The sequence below is a fragment of the Triturus cristatus genome, chromosome 5_1 (genome assembly GCF_964204655.1).
Source record: "Triturus cristatus chromosome 5_1, aTriCri1.1, whole genome shotgun sequence".
Classification (NCBI taxonomy): Eukaryota; Metazoa; Chordata; class Amphibia; order Caudata; family Salamandridae; genus Triturus; species Triturus cristatus.
The window spans coordinates 663,939,603-663,955,201 of record NC_140587.1 but is presented as its reverse complement, the minus strand read 5'-3'; positions in this window follow the sequence as shown (position 1 = coordinate 663,955,201).

Sequence of the window (15,599 nt, the reverse complement as noted above, 5' to 3'; positions counted from 1 at the left end):
ACTCCTACTGGTTTGAAAGTCCTGGGGTACGGAAAATATGTGAGGTATTGTCTAGAGTCTCATTGTGCTAAGCTGAGGTGCTGCTGGAGTCGGGGATGAAAGCGTGAGTCCAAACTGTGTGTCATATGCTGTGAAGTCATGTGCTCTGGCCACTGTGCTACATCTGTCAAGTAGTGTCAGCATGTAGTTATACCTACTCGGAGGAACTTTTGTTTTTTAACATTGTAACTTGTGTATGGTGCATAGGGGGTGTTATACAGGGAGTGCGAAGGTAAATTTGCGCGTATCAAATCAATACGGTATTTGTAAAGCGCAAACTACTCACCCCTATGGGTCTGAAGGCCCTCGAGGCCAGCGTGGAAATTATGTGAGCTATTAAGTGAGCCATTCCCAGAGTCACATGATGCTAAGCTGAGGTGTCCAAAGGTGTCCTTCATAAGCATTTCCAAACCTACCCCAGTCAATGTGCCGAGGTCATTTCCACCAAAACGCACAATCATGAGGTCAGGGTGAGGAAGATGCAAAGAGGTTTTAACCAAAGGTAGCAATTGGTGCAACTTCAATCTTCTCTGTGAAAACCATTTAATGTCCACATTTTGTAAACCTAGGTCTAAGTCAATACGTCTATGTTCTGCATACCTCTTGCACCTGAAAATATAGCTATGTCCTATGATCCACACTAGCATTTTGAAGGTATGGTTGGAAGGTATGGAAAGATGTCTGCAGTTCCTTGGTAGAATAAGAGATATGTTTAAAGATGGGGGAAGTATTTTTTCTTGCCATACAAAACGATACGTGATTGGGAGTTGAAGAGCATTCTTTTTTAACAGTAGGGTGCGCATTCGTTTTGTGGAAAAGCATCTTTGTTATTGGTTAAGAAAAAGCAGTTTCAACGTGGAGTACGTATCATAGGATAAAATTTGCTCAACTGAACCACAGCTTGCATTTGAAAGGCACTGTTCGAAAATAAAACAATCGTGAACTTTTAACCTGCAAGTGCCGTTAAATGTTCGAGAAAATTTTGGAAAAAAATATCGTTAAGTTTAAAAAAATTGATGAACTTTTAACCTGCACGTGTTGTAGAATGTTCTAGAAAGTGTGTTGATAGAATACGTTGCACTTCTGACTTATATGTGTTGTTGAATATTAAAAAAACGGTTTATATGGAAAATTAAAAAGAAACCAATAGAGAGAAGTTTTGAGACCTAAAAGAATCAAGGAACTATTATAATTTGTTCTTTACATGTGTTTATGTGTGGAGCAACACAATTATAGACACAACAGCAGCAGGAAGAGGAAGAAGCAGGGAGTGGGGGGACGGGGGGAGATGGGCAGAATGGCACACACGCACAATTAAGTACAGCACAAGTATAGACAAAATGGAACACACCAACAAGGAGCACAAGTCACACAACCCACCAACATCACACCACTGAACGAGCATAGAAGTGAAAAGCACGCTGCATTCATACAAGATGTATGCAAAGGCCAGTTGTTGATGTGGGATGTCTGCGACCATGGTTATCATGAATTGAGATGCCCAGCACGTGGCACATGGGCGAGTTCACTGTGTGTTACATTGCCAAACAGCTGCTTCTCCCTCCCACGAGCCCCCACACTTTTCTACAGTGCGCTGATGTATTTCGTGCACTCGTACGGCACACCATTGTAAAGCCTATTCGCGCATGTCCTGCTACATTCAAACTACACCATAACAGTGCCGTTTGGAGGTGGTGCATGGCACTTTACAACATCGAGTGCCGCGGCCTTTGTGGCAGGCCACACCAGAACACAGACACACTTTCCGCACTTCCTGTACACGGACATGTCCGAGACACCCTGTTCCCCTTGCCGGATAGGCACACCCCTGCGCTGACCTGTGTACTCCAGACCAGCACATGCCGGTTGTGCATGCAGGAGGATGCGAGCGTAGCTACTTGTCCATGCTCACTGCCAATGCTGAGGTGACAGCACACTGTGATGTTGCAGGGCTTGTGCCTATCATGCTAAGACAATGAACACAGGGACACACTTGCTCAGATGCGGGTTTGGGGGGCATTGGCAGTCCTGGAGTTGTTGCGATGAGTCTTGTGGCCCTCATGGGTATCCCTGCATCATGCTCAGTGATTCTATGGCACCTGTGGGTGTTCTGGTGTGGCTCTTGGTTGTGTTCCGTTTCATGGTGCAGGTAGTTGTCCCGCTTAACACCAGCAGAAAGCAGATGTAAAATACCTAGTGCTAACGTGGCATATCCCTGGAATTTGTTTCGCATTGCAGTTGGTGTGAAAGTTGCGATGTGATTTTTTGTGTGCAGAACAATATACGAACTGAGCAGTGTATCTCGTCAAGATCCTGCACTTGACGCACTATTCCCAATCAATATAAATACAATGAGAGTTCTTAATTGATTTTGTGTGTACACTGTAAGTGCAATTCAATACAGGATTTTAGTATTTAGAATAAATCGCAAAGGTGCACTTCGTGTCTTTTTGTACGGAAACGGCAAGTCTGCATTTCATTATCAGCACTTTAATGGAAATAAGTTGAGATAAATCTAACACAATATTCAGAAGTTGGTGTAAACTGCAGACATCACCAGTATTCCCACAATAAGTGCCCCAAAATTTAACACCATGGTAGACTCCATCAAATAACAGTAATAAGAACAAGGAAGAGTCACACAGCAGTAAAGAGAACAACCAAAAACGTTAATAATTTTTTTTAAAACTTTATTTTTTTATAAATATATATGTAAATGATAACGAAAAACTATTTGCAAAATTTATTTTTTTATTAACATATTACAGAAAGAACTTCGATATGTTTTCACAAATGCCTCGGACAAATGCCAGGAAGAGAGAGAGTTAGAGAGATAGAAGGAAAAGAAGGAAGAGTGAGAGAGATAGAGAGAGAGAGAGAGAGAGAGAGAGAGAGAGACAGACAGACACTGCCGCCTCTGCGCATCCATGGGCAAATAATTACCTGGTGTCACCGGAGTGTGCAGCAGTGGGCACTCCACGTGCCCATCATAAGTCATCCCAGATATGTTTCTGAGTCCTGAGTAATGAATGGCGGAGACAACATCAGGTGCTTGGCGGATCGCACAGATGTCGCTGAGTCCTGAGTGATGAATGGTGGAGACCACATCATCTTCTCCACGGCCCGGCAGATCTCACACATGTTGCTGAGTCCTGAGTCATCAATGGCGGAGACCACATCAGCTTTTGGGGCCGCTAAGCCTGTGGAAGTTAAGTTCGTGCCACGTGGTGGTAGGCCCCTGATGGCCATATGAGCTTCGGGTGGCACTAACCCTGTGCATCTGAAGTCCGTGCCAAGGGGGTGGTAGGCCCCTGATGGCTATCGAGATCAGGGTGCGACTAACTTTCTGCGCAACTTTTCAAAGACTCTTTATGGTTGAGGCACGAAGAGCTTCTGCCATCTAGTCAGCACCGGCAATAAAGGATGTGACGTTGTCGATCTATTATATTTGCGTGGTCGCATGGCCTGTGACGCATGTGCCGGATGGGTGTGGTGTGTGTGCAAACCTGCCCTGAGGGAGTGGCCGCGAGATGTTGAGAACTAGACCACTGACCTGCACACCAACAGCGAGTACGCCTGCGACAGGTAGCTATATGGGGCCAACGTCGGAACGTAATCGCAGTGGTGTGGCGTGGCGTGATGTACGACGGAACAGGGCAGGGATAGCTACAATAGCGCGGACGGCTCGTAGTACTGTGTCTGTGAGTCGAGCGGACGGGCCGCAGCTGGCCCTCTGCGAGCCTGGGTGCGAACTGTTTATAACTCACACTACATAAGCATTGAAGAACCATTTTGGGATTCAGTCCGTCAGCTGGCATTTGTCCGAGGCATTTGTGAAAACATATCGAAGTTCTTTCTGTAATAGATACCCCTTTGATGCTGCCTCTCCCCACATCAGCAGGTAACGCACCTACTTCCCACATTACCATCATACCCCCAACAACCTTCATGGGCCTGGAAGTGTCCCTGTGTGGTTGGACAATGAAGAATCTTAGTCATGTATAGATTTACATATAAAAAAAATTATTTAAAGAAAAGAACAACAAATAAGACTGAAGGGAGTCTGGTGCTGTGGTCGCTGCCACGAAGTTGGGGTCACTGCCGTTCAGGACTCAGGACACAGTTACACATGTGGGATTGGTTTATGTTAAATAGGGTAAGTGGTACCAGAAACATTGAGACTTTATGAGCCTGTGATGATGCTTGATGTGGAAGGGTCGCACTGGGAGCAATGTGTCTTGCCTACTGGACTGCGTCATGTGGAATCGGGACTCTATCTGTATTGTGAGGCCTGCTGACTGTAGTGTAGGCCAGAGGTAGCGATGAGGAAGGGCCCACAGCCATGTGCATACGTTGGTGGCCTCACCGGCCTGCGTAGTGCAGGTTCAGTAGCACCAGTTGTCGGCAGACTTCAATCTATAAATACCCCTCACTAATCGAAGGGAGTGAGGTGCTGTGGTCACTGCCATGAAGTTGGGGTCGCTGCCGTTCAGGACTAAGGACACAGTTACACATGTGGGATCGGCTTGTGTTAAAGAGGGTTAGTGGGAGTACGTGTGGCCGGCTTGCATATCAAAATATGCCTCACTGATCGAAGGGAGTGTGGTGCTGTGGTCGCTGCCACGGACTTGGGGTCAGTGCAATTCAGGACTCAGGACACAGTTACACATGTGGGATCGGCTTGTGTTAAAGAGGGTTAGTGGCAGCAGAAGTATTGAGACTGTATGAGCCTGTGATGATGCTTGGTGTGGACGGGCCACACTAGGAGCAATGTGTCTTGGCTACTGGACTGCGTCATGTGGAACCAGGACTCTATCTGAATTGTGAGGTGTGCTGACCGTAGTGTAGGCCAGAGGTAGCGTTGAGTAAGGGCCCAAAGCCACATGCATGCGTTGGTGGCCCCACCAGCCTGCGTAGTGGAGGTTCAGTGGCACCACGTGTCACCGGCATTCCATATGCAAATACCCCTTACTAATCTAAGGGAGTGTGGTGCTGTGGTCGCTGTTACGAAGTTCGGGTCACAAACGTTCAGGACTCAGGACACAGTTACACATGTGGGATCGGTTTGTGTAGAACAGGGTTAGTGGCACCACATGCTGTTGTCCTTGCATATGGAAGTATGCCTCACTGATGAGAGGGAGTCTGTGGTCACTGCCACGGACTTGGGGTCACTGCCATTCAGAACTCAGGACACAGTTACACATGTGGGATCGGCTTGTGTTAAAGAGGGTTAGTGGGACTACGTGTCACCGGCCTTGCATATGGAAATATGTCTAACTAATCAAAGAGTAAGCTGCTGTGGTCGCTGCCACGGACTTGGGGTCACTGCCATTCAGGAGGACTCAGGACACAGTTACACATGTGGGATCGGCTTGGGTTGAACAGTGTTAGTTGGCACCACGTGTCCAAAATTTGAATTGTGATGTCTGCTGCCCGCAGTGTAGACTGCTGAGTGTTCATTTGTACTTGAAAATGATTTTGATCATTGTACCAAAGCTATAACTGATATATAAAATGTTCAAGAAGATATTATGTAGGTTTGAGGCCTGTAATAGTTACTTGCCTAGTGGACTTTGTAGTTAATGAATGAAGAAATCATTTTCATTGTGAGCCCTACTGAGTGCAGTGTAGGCGTATGATGAAAAGATGAAATAAGTATAGAATACATTGACGAAGTGTTGTATTTTCTGAATACAAACTTGTTAGAAATTAGCATTTAAAATTGGAATTGTGAACTGTACTGCCTGTAGTGTAGACTGCTATTCCATGTTAATTTGCATTTGAAGATTAATTTGGTCATTGTTGTAAAGCTATAACTGATATAAAAAAAAACATCTTGAAGAGAGGATAATAAAAGGATAATATTTAGGGTGTAGGACTGTGATAGTTAATTGCCTACTGGAGTCTGTAGTTGCATATGGAAATACCCCTCATTGTTCAAAGGGAGTGTGGTGCTGTGGTTGCTGCTACAGACTTGGGGTGACTGCTATTCAGGACTCAGGAGACAGTTACACATGTGAGATCGGCTTGTGTTAAAGAGGGTTAGTGGGACTACGTGTTGCTGGCCTTGCATATCGAAATATGCCTCACTGATCGAAGGGAGTGTGGTGCTGTGGTCGCTGCCACAGACTTGGGATGACTGCCATTCAGGACTCAGGACACAGTTACACACGTGGGAACGGCTTGTGTTGAACAGAGTTATTGGCACCACGTGTCGCCGCCATTGCATATGGAAATATGCCTAACTAATCAGAGGGAGTATGCTGCTGTGGTTGCTGCCATGGACTTGGGGTCACTGCCATTCAGGACTCAGGACACAGTTTCACATGTGGGATTGTTCGGTTTGTGTTGAACAGAGTTATTGGCACCACGTGTCGCCGCTGTTGCATATGGAAATATGCCTCACTGATCGAAGGGAGTCTGGTGCTGTTGTTGTCTCACGGAGTTAGGGTCACTACCATTCAGGACTTAGGACACAGTTCCACATGACACAGTTCCACATGTGGGATCGGCTTGTGTTGAAGACGGTTAGTGGCACCATTTGTCACCGGTCTTCCACAGTGTAGGCCATTGGTAGCGGTGAGCTAGGGTCCACAGCCACGTGCATATGTTGGTGACCCAAACAAACCTTGCGTAGTGCAGGTTCAGTGGCACCACGTGTTGCCGGTCTTCCATGTGGAAATAGCCCTCGGTGATCGAAGGGAATCTGGTGCTGTGGTCGCTGCCATTGAGGACTCAGGACACAGTTACACATGTGGGATCGGCTTGTGTTGAACAGGGTTAGTTGGCACCACATGTCACAGGTCTTCCACAGTGTAGGCTGGAGGCAGCGGTCAGCAAACGCCCACAGGCATTTGACGTTAACTTGAGCTGCACAGATTGGGAGCATGTGGTCTTCTTATCCCTTTATAGTGTCTTACACAATTTGCGTCGCTACTAATCTTGAATTGTGAACCGTGTGTGAGAAGTTGGCCTGGTATATGCTGTTCACTAGTTAAAGTGGACACCTTGCACCAGTACAATTCGACTCTTATGGTAGCAGATTTAAGACAACCTTTTAAAGACAGCTATCCTAGTGATAGCTGTGGAGAGCAGCCTTCAGGCTAAGTCTTTAGAGGAATGTAAAGCAGCTTGTTTTACCTTATAATCTCTTGAATTACTAAATGAAAGGACACCACACAGGTATATATATAAAAAATATATGTATTTATTACTAGACACACTCTACTCATTTCTTTATGAGATTAGAAGTCAAGGACATATGCACAAATCAACATTTCACAACAAGTTAAGCACAAATATGGCTGGGGCCCTAGGGGTGTACCAGACCATATACTAAAAAAGAGACTTAGGGATAACGACTTGCAAGGGGACAAGGCCTAGGGCCTTCAGAAGTCCTGGGGCCTCACTCACCCACCCAAGGCAGGTAAATAAAGGATCCACAGGAGACGCATGCAGTGTGAGAACACAGCTGCGGATCCCAATTGACTTCAATAGAGCAAGTCGCGATTGGAAATGTAGAGTTTTAGGATACTTCGGGAGAGTCTACAAGCAAGAAACTTACAGGGTAAGTAGTTCAAAAGCCAACACCCACCAGAGCACCATAGTGCTGGAGTTACCTCACCCAGGGAAGCCGGGTGCATAGGTGTCTTTTGGTTTTGGGTCGCGGCGTCGTTTTCAATGGGAGCCAAAGAAGACTTGCTGCTTGTGAAGACAGGAGAAGTGTCTGGTGGAATCCAAGCCTGGATTCAGAAGAAGGAGGACCTGAAAGCAGAGGGGACAGTGTTCAAAGTCACTTGGCAGTGACCCGGGAAAAGGAAGATGGATGCCCACAGTCGTCGGGTGATTTCAGGTGATCCATAGGTGTCTTGACTCTTCAGCCACGAGGTCCAGGAGGCATCGATGACAACCAGAAGCTGGATTCGGCGTGTTCCACAAAGTCTGCAGCTTACTGCGGTATCGGTGACTGGATTGGCACCAACAAGCCTTGGCAACAGCAAGTCTTGTGGAAAGTGTAAAAAGTCAGCGGTGCAGACCAGCAAGGTCTGAGGAACTCACCCAGTGAGGGTAAGTCAGGGCAAGCCTGGAGCAACCAGGGGAGCCCTCTGGTTTAGTAGAAAAGCCTTCTAGATACCCACAAGCCAACCGGCATGGGGTCGGGAAGACACCTCAGGAGGATTCACTCAACAGGGGCCCACAGTCACTCGGGATAGGGTAGGCCTCTGATCTTTGGTGAAAATCCTGATGGAGGTTTGGACCACACGTGGTCCAATGCACAAGTTCGTAGAAAGTCGTGAAGGGGTTGCACTTGAAAATAGTGCACGGTACCCAGGGATTGCAGTTCCTCGTCACTCGTAGGGTCCACTTGCCTCAGCGTCACTGGAGACTCACAATGGCCTTGGAGAAGTCAGGAAATACTCTTCCTAGGATGCAGGGACTTCAAACTCCGGCGGGAGCGGGAAAGTTTGTGACCATTGATTGAAAAGTTTGGTGCCTGCCAAGCAGGGGAGTTACTCCTTGACTCCAAGGGAGATTCTTCAGTCTTCCAGAGGTAGTGGAACATCGAAGGTCCAGGATTCTTCTTCAGAGTGTCATCCAGGGATATCTGGTTTGCAATGGCAAGGGTTCCCTAACTTATACTAGAAGGAAGGGCGGGACTAGCTCTATGACCCCACCAATGGGAGGGTCAGGGGAGTGGGTGGCTACACCCACTTCCCTTTGTCCAGTTTTGCGCCAGAGCAGGGGCAGGTAGCCCCTGAACTGGTTTGAGCTGGCATATGCACAGAGGAGCCTACTGCTTCCCCAGTGCAGGACTTCAAAGCACTCTAGCAGTGCACCCACCCAGCACCAATACACTAAACCCTGTCTGGGAGGTGACCACACCTACCTGTGACAGGATGCCTATTGCTGGGCCTCCTCCACTGCGAGTTTCGGTCATCAGCAGGATGGCAGCCCAGTGTCTGTGACTGGTGGCATCCATTTTGTGATGCCAATGCTCTTCAGGATTCTACCGTGTTTCCACAGTAGGTACATGTGTATCCCTCTAGAAGGGTGGGATCATACTCCCACACCAGTTACTGGTGTAGGGGTATGATTCCAAAGCGTTTGACACCAAACACGACATGTTTTGATGCAGCCATCCCAGAGTTAGCATTTACCGCGAGGTTATAATTAAGCCTGGGCAAAGCACTACGCTACGCTCGCGTAGTTTGCGAAGTTCGCGCTACTTCGCTCTACGTGAATTGCACGTAACACAGTGCGAACACGCGTAGCGTAGTGTTGCGTAGTGCTCCGGTCATTTTTTGCTTGCTCGTGGTTCTCAACGTCAAGTTGGCAATCGCGAGCAAGCAAAATGACATCCCGGCGAGACTTTTTCCTTGTTCGCGATCAGCAACATCAAGTTGGCGGTCGCAAGCATGGAAAATAAACCTCCCGGCGAGATTCCCAACGCAAGGAGGTCAGGTTTCTCATTGCGAGTGGTCGCGTATGCTCGCGACCGCTCACGATGAGAAACTACCAGTTCGTGTTGAGAAAGCTGCCGCTCGAGTAAAAATCTACTCGAGCAGCAGAAAACTACAGCTCGCACTGTGCAAGATGCCATTTTCAATGATTGCACAGTGCCGGTTGCTTGCCTGCACTGTGCAATCATTGAAAACGACATCTGGCACAGTGCGAACAAGGTACTACGCAGTTCGCGAAGTGCTAAGCGTAGCTCGCATAGTGCGAAGTGCACTTTGCGTAGCTTCGCGAAGTGCTACTTCGCGAACTACGCCCAGGGTTAGTTATAATGCCCTTAAGAGTATATGGTTTGACCGCACTCACAAACAGCCCCAGGGAATAGACTCTGAGAGCTGCAGAGGGGCCCTGCTCAGGCAGAGGCACCCCCTCACATGGAAACCAAGCAACCTGCCCTCAGGATTGACAGGGCCTGCCTTAGGGGTGACTGATAGATTTAAATGTGTGTGCAGGGAGAGATATAGTGAACCTATATCTCAGTGAGGAGTGCTAACACTACCTCACCCAGGCTGCAGTAGCAGGCCTGTGGTGACAGATTTAGTCTGCTTCCCAGGGGTGGCATAAATCATGCTTCAGCCCCTGGTAGGCCTGTGAAGTACCTATGCCCTTGGTACCTAAGGTACCATATACTAGGGGCTCATAAGGTACCAAAGTATTCAATCACTAGTGCATCTAATATGCACTCCAAGTTGTTTAGAGAGCACAGAGAGGCTGGGGCCCTGATTAGCAGGGTCCCAGCCAGATTATAGCCAGAAACCAGTGTAAACATCAGGAAAAAAAAGTGGGGGCAACATCAGGTGCAGATCCTACTCTCCTACACCGTGTAACCCCAGTGCAGAGTGGAGGCAGTGGTCAGGATGGGCACACAGCTACGTGGCGATGATTTATGGTGCAGTGAGTTAGTATCACCTGAAGCCCACAGCGTGTGCGCACCGTGCTATGATGCGTGGTCTGGGCGGGCCGCACTGGAAGCAAAGTGTCTTGCGAACTGGACTGCGACATCTGCAATCGCCACTGCATCTGAATTGTGAGTGCTGCTGTCCGCAGTGTAGATCGAAGGCAGTAGCCGGTACAGACATAAGTCTGCGCTGCTGTGCCACTGGGTTCACATGGGGCCTGTGTCGAGGAGGCCCGCGGTTATGGCGGCAGCCACGTGCCAGGGTGAGTGCTGCCACTGTGACAGACTCGTTGGTCTTCCCTCAAGTGAACCACGCCTAGGGCCTGGCCTTTTTATTCATACTGCTCCGCTGGAGTGGCATACGTTGGAGCAGCCCACTCCGCTTCCACTTCCAGGGGGGGACAACACAGCTACATGACCGAGATCTTCCCCACTGCCTGAGGTAACATGGTTGTGTCCACTGTGCACTACACTACAAGTATCAACAGTATATCTACACATGGAGAGGTTTGTGCTTTGCATAGTGAGGTCTGTGCAGCACATCAGCGTTACACTTGGCATTGTGTGCTTTATTGTTGAAGGGTGACTTGCCTCCTTCATATATAGTTGGTTGCCACATCTCCCAACATTCAGCTATTGTGTGGCTGAGGGGCATGGTGTTTTGGCAAGGTCCGTTGTCCTGTTTTGCGCTGCCTTGGTGGTAGTAGGGGGGTGGTGTGGGGGGGAGGTTCTGGTGGTGGTGGCACTGGGTGTTGTGGTCTTGTTGCGTGTCGGACCTGCATGATCAGTAGCTCTATCACGTGTTGGTCTTTAGATGTGGCTGTGAGTTGGGTCCAATTCACGGAGTAGATAGTCGACCTCCTTACACCAGTTAAAGGTTGATGTTAATTTGTTACTGCTAACTCAGCTTATCGCATGCTTTTTGGATCACATTGCAGATTTGGCTGGTCATTGAAAATATGGGGAAGTGGTATTTTCGTGTTTTTTTGAATGGGAACGCCTACTTTGCATTTCATTAGCGTTAGTTCCGGCTCTCGATTGTGGCGATTTTGTTGGCGTAAGGTATCGATGGAAGAGTGGTGAGATTTGCAGTTTTCGCCAAGTTGAGAATGGGTTGATAATTAAAAAACACAGAAAGAAAGATAGGTTTAATGAACATTATAATTAGAAATTAGCATTTAAAAAACCTTTGAAATTCACAGAAAAAAACATAGGTTTCAGGCACGTTATAGTTTGAAACTAGCATTTAAAAAACCTTAGAAATTCACAGAAAAAACAATAAGTTTCAGGCACGTTATAGTTAGAAATTAGCATTTAAAAAACCTTTGAAATTCACTGAAAAAACCATAGGTTTCAGGGATGCTATTGTTAGTTGGACATTTGACTCATAGAAAACCAGAGAAACTCCCCTGTTATAGTTAGTTGAGCTAACTATAACTCGCGCTCCGCAATGCACTGCGGATGACGTCACATATTACACCATTCATGACATGGTCAGTGACATCACTGATGGCATCTCAAATGACATCACGGATGACTTCACTGATGATATCATCCAAGTCAAAATCGGATGCACCTTATCAGACCCTAATATAACACTTGATACACCCACTCTAAAATACAGACTATAATATTCGAAACCATGAACACACCAATACCAGTTAGTACATATCCACTCACTAATTCCTAGGTCTACACAAACATCCATTCATTCACCCATACAGTCACTCATACATACAGTCAGCCATCAATACAGCATTATCATATCAGTCACATATCTATACAGACACTCACACACCGCCTCTCATTCATAGAGTTATTCACACACCTAGTCAGTAATGGAAATAATCAATCACACTTTCATTTACTCACCTGTACAGTTATACACATACCACGCCACCTATTTAAACATATACTAACACATAATTACACTCTAATACAGTAACTATTACAAGCACACACTGATCCATACAGGCACTCTCACAATCACTCACTCTCACATATAGTCATTAATACAGTCCAACACTCATATATACTGCCTTTCACATATGGAGTTACTCACACATGGACCACTGAGGCATCCATTTACTCACCAAGACACTCATACACACACTCACCAAGACATACAGCCCTTCACAGATACAGACTTGAACACATATACCCAGTGAATTATCCACTCACACATCTATGCACAGAGTCACACCCCCCACCCACCTACACAGACACTCAGGCACCCGTACAGGTACTCATACAAGCAATCAATAGCTCATATAGATCCTCGTTTAGTTGCTAACCAAACCATAGAACTGCTTACACACCAACTGACAACCTAAACTGTGTGAATGTCTGTATCAGTCGCTAACACATGAATTAAGCAAGACACAATTAATCACTCACTTATACAGTCAGTCACACACCTACTTAATCATCCATCCTGGCTCTTATACACCCATTCATTCTTCAATACACCTTGGCATCTATATATAAAACATATTTACATTTTATAGAAACACACATCCACTGGATGATGTCATCAGTGATGTCATTGAGATGTCATCAGTGATGTCATCAGTGATGTCACTGACCATGTCATGAATGATGTAATGTGTGACGTCATCAGCAGTGCATTGCGGGGGCGCGAGTTATAGCTAGCTCAACTAACTATAACAGGGGAATTTCTCTGGTTTTCTATGAGTCAAAAATCCAGCTAACTATAACATCCCTGAAACGTATGTTTTTTTCAGTGAATACATATATATATATATATATATATATATATATATATATATATATATATATATATATATATATATATATTGAGACAGGATATATTCTAAGGCCGGGAACAAAGCAAACACAAGGAGATGATAGACAGAGCGCTGAAACTTGTCAGACACTCACCTACAGTCACTATTAGATCAGGCTTAAATCCGTCATTGTTCTTTAGCTCACTTTGCCACCCCAGTTTAGACCAAGCTAAATGCAAATCAGTCTTGACCCTGTTCCTCATGGGAACGGTCCAGCTCGATCTGCCGAGCCAGGTCTTCCCTGGATCAGAAACGAGCATCCTGGGACCAGTTTCGGGGTAACACCCATTATCAGCCAGGCTAGCAAAGTGATGGTTTTAACCCAGATCTGTGACTTGGGGTGAGTGTCTTAAAAGTTTCAGAGCTCTGTTCATCATCTCCTTGTATTTGCTTTGTTTGCCCAAAGTTGGCAGGGTATGCACAGACCTGGGTCCTTTGCTCACTTTGCCACTGGATTCAAGCTAGCCTGGCTGATGAGGGGTGTTTTATCTTTTAACTTTTAATTTGAAACAAATGCCCTACTTTCTTTTCTTTCTTTCTTTCTTATATGTTTCCTATATCATACAGGTAGATTCCCAGAAAGCATTTTCAAAGTAAACAAGGCAGGTACTCATGGGGTGTACATTTGATAAATGATTGAATACTCATTAGAGCTTATTAATATAAGAGACAATGTACTCATGCAATGTTTATATACTTATAATATATTTTTTTGATGGACTTAACCCCTTCAGTGCCACACCCTTTCCCCCTCCTGTGCCGGGCGTTGCACTAGTGGGTGGGGTTCATGACGAGATAGTCTCGTCATGGGCACAGCGCAACCGTGCTCCATGACGAGACTATCTCGTCATGGGCACTGAAGAGGTTAATTGAATGCGTACTAGGGCACACAGTTCAATATGTAAGAGGTAAAGGGCAAGAATGAATTTTTTTAAATTAATTAGAAATGCATTTGTGCCTAATCTGGTAATAGTGTTTTGATATATATCTACTAGGAAGTGTTGGCAGCCATCTTGTGACTCTGCTTGAACCCCTTAGGCCTCCCTGGGGGTAGGGTCCCAAAGGGACAGTGCAGGGCCCCCAAAAGGTTTTAATGTTTCTGCAAGATCCGCAGGTCCCACTGAAACTTTTACAAAAATGAAGCACAGGCTCCTGAACTTCGTAACTAATCGGTCACTAACTGGGCCAGGTCCTGGGAGCATTTTAATATTAAAGGAGGGAGGGCGTATGGACCTCCCAATCTGGAGCTTTTTGATGCCTTGGGGACCACCATCTCCCTGGGGCCTGTTTACAAATATAGGAGAGGGAGGTCTGTACAGCCTCCCCCGCTGCCACTGGGGCCACCACCTCCCTCGGGCTTATTATTTACAAATGGGGGAACCTCTTGGTTCTCCTAGCCCTGGGGACAGCCACCGCTTCAGGGCTTTATCTTTAAGTAATGCGAGTGCCATGGGGACCCTCTCACAGCCCTGGGACCCCTACCACTATGGGTCTTTACGTTTTAATTAATGCGAGAAAGGGCGCACAGACCTTGCTGCAGCCCCGGGGACTGCCACCTCCCTGGGGCTTTTGCTAAGTTAAATGCAGGGGGGTGCACAACTTCCTGCAGCCCTGGTGACCATCACCCCCCCAGGACTGGTACCTGCTATGTCCTCAGGTGCCCAACCCTGAGACACAGCTGTTTGCTATGGCTTGGTGGGAGCTTTACAGCTCCTGTCAATTCATAGCAAACTGGACTCTGCTTCCAGCAAGCAAGAACATTTAGAATGCATGTTCAGCAGCTCTCTCTCTGAAAAACTAATGCCAGCTCATGCAGGAGGTGGGTAGCCAGGGAGGACTGCTGGAGCCTTGAGCCTTGAGGCTCCCCCTATGGTCCCCAACAAAAGTAACTAGGTGTCCTAAGTGGGACCAGAAGAGAGGCCTGGCACAGGTAGATGGGTTCCCAAAAGGCCAACTCATCCCAGGAGGGTGGCCGCGCTGCCCCTCTCCCCTATATTAAATACAAAATAAAATTGTTTAGGCCTGGGGTTGTCCCGGGCCAAAATTGGCCCAGGAAGGGGAGTTTTGGCCTGGGCAGGGGGCAGCTTAGATCCCCATCCCCATTGCAGAAAAGCCTGTCCGCAGGGGATGGGGTCCCCAGGCCCAAATTCGGCTCAGGGAAGAGGACCACGCAGCCCGCTTTCCCTAAAAATAAATGTCATTTTTTTAAAGGGCCCCCAAGATGCTGGAGTTTCTACCCCCTTTCACCACCACCATATAAACACACCTCCTGGCGCACTACTAATTTGAGGATGAAGTTCCCATGGATGTTGAGGGGCCATGGGGACCAACAGGCCCTC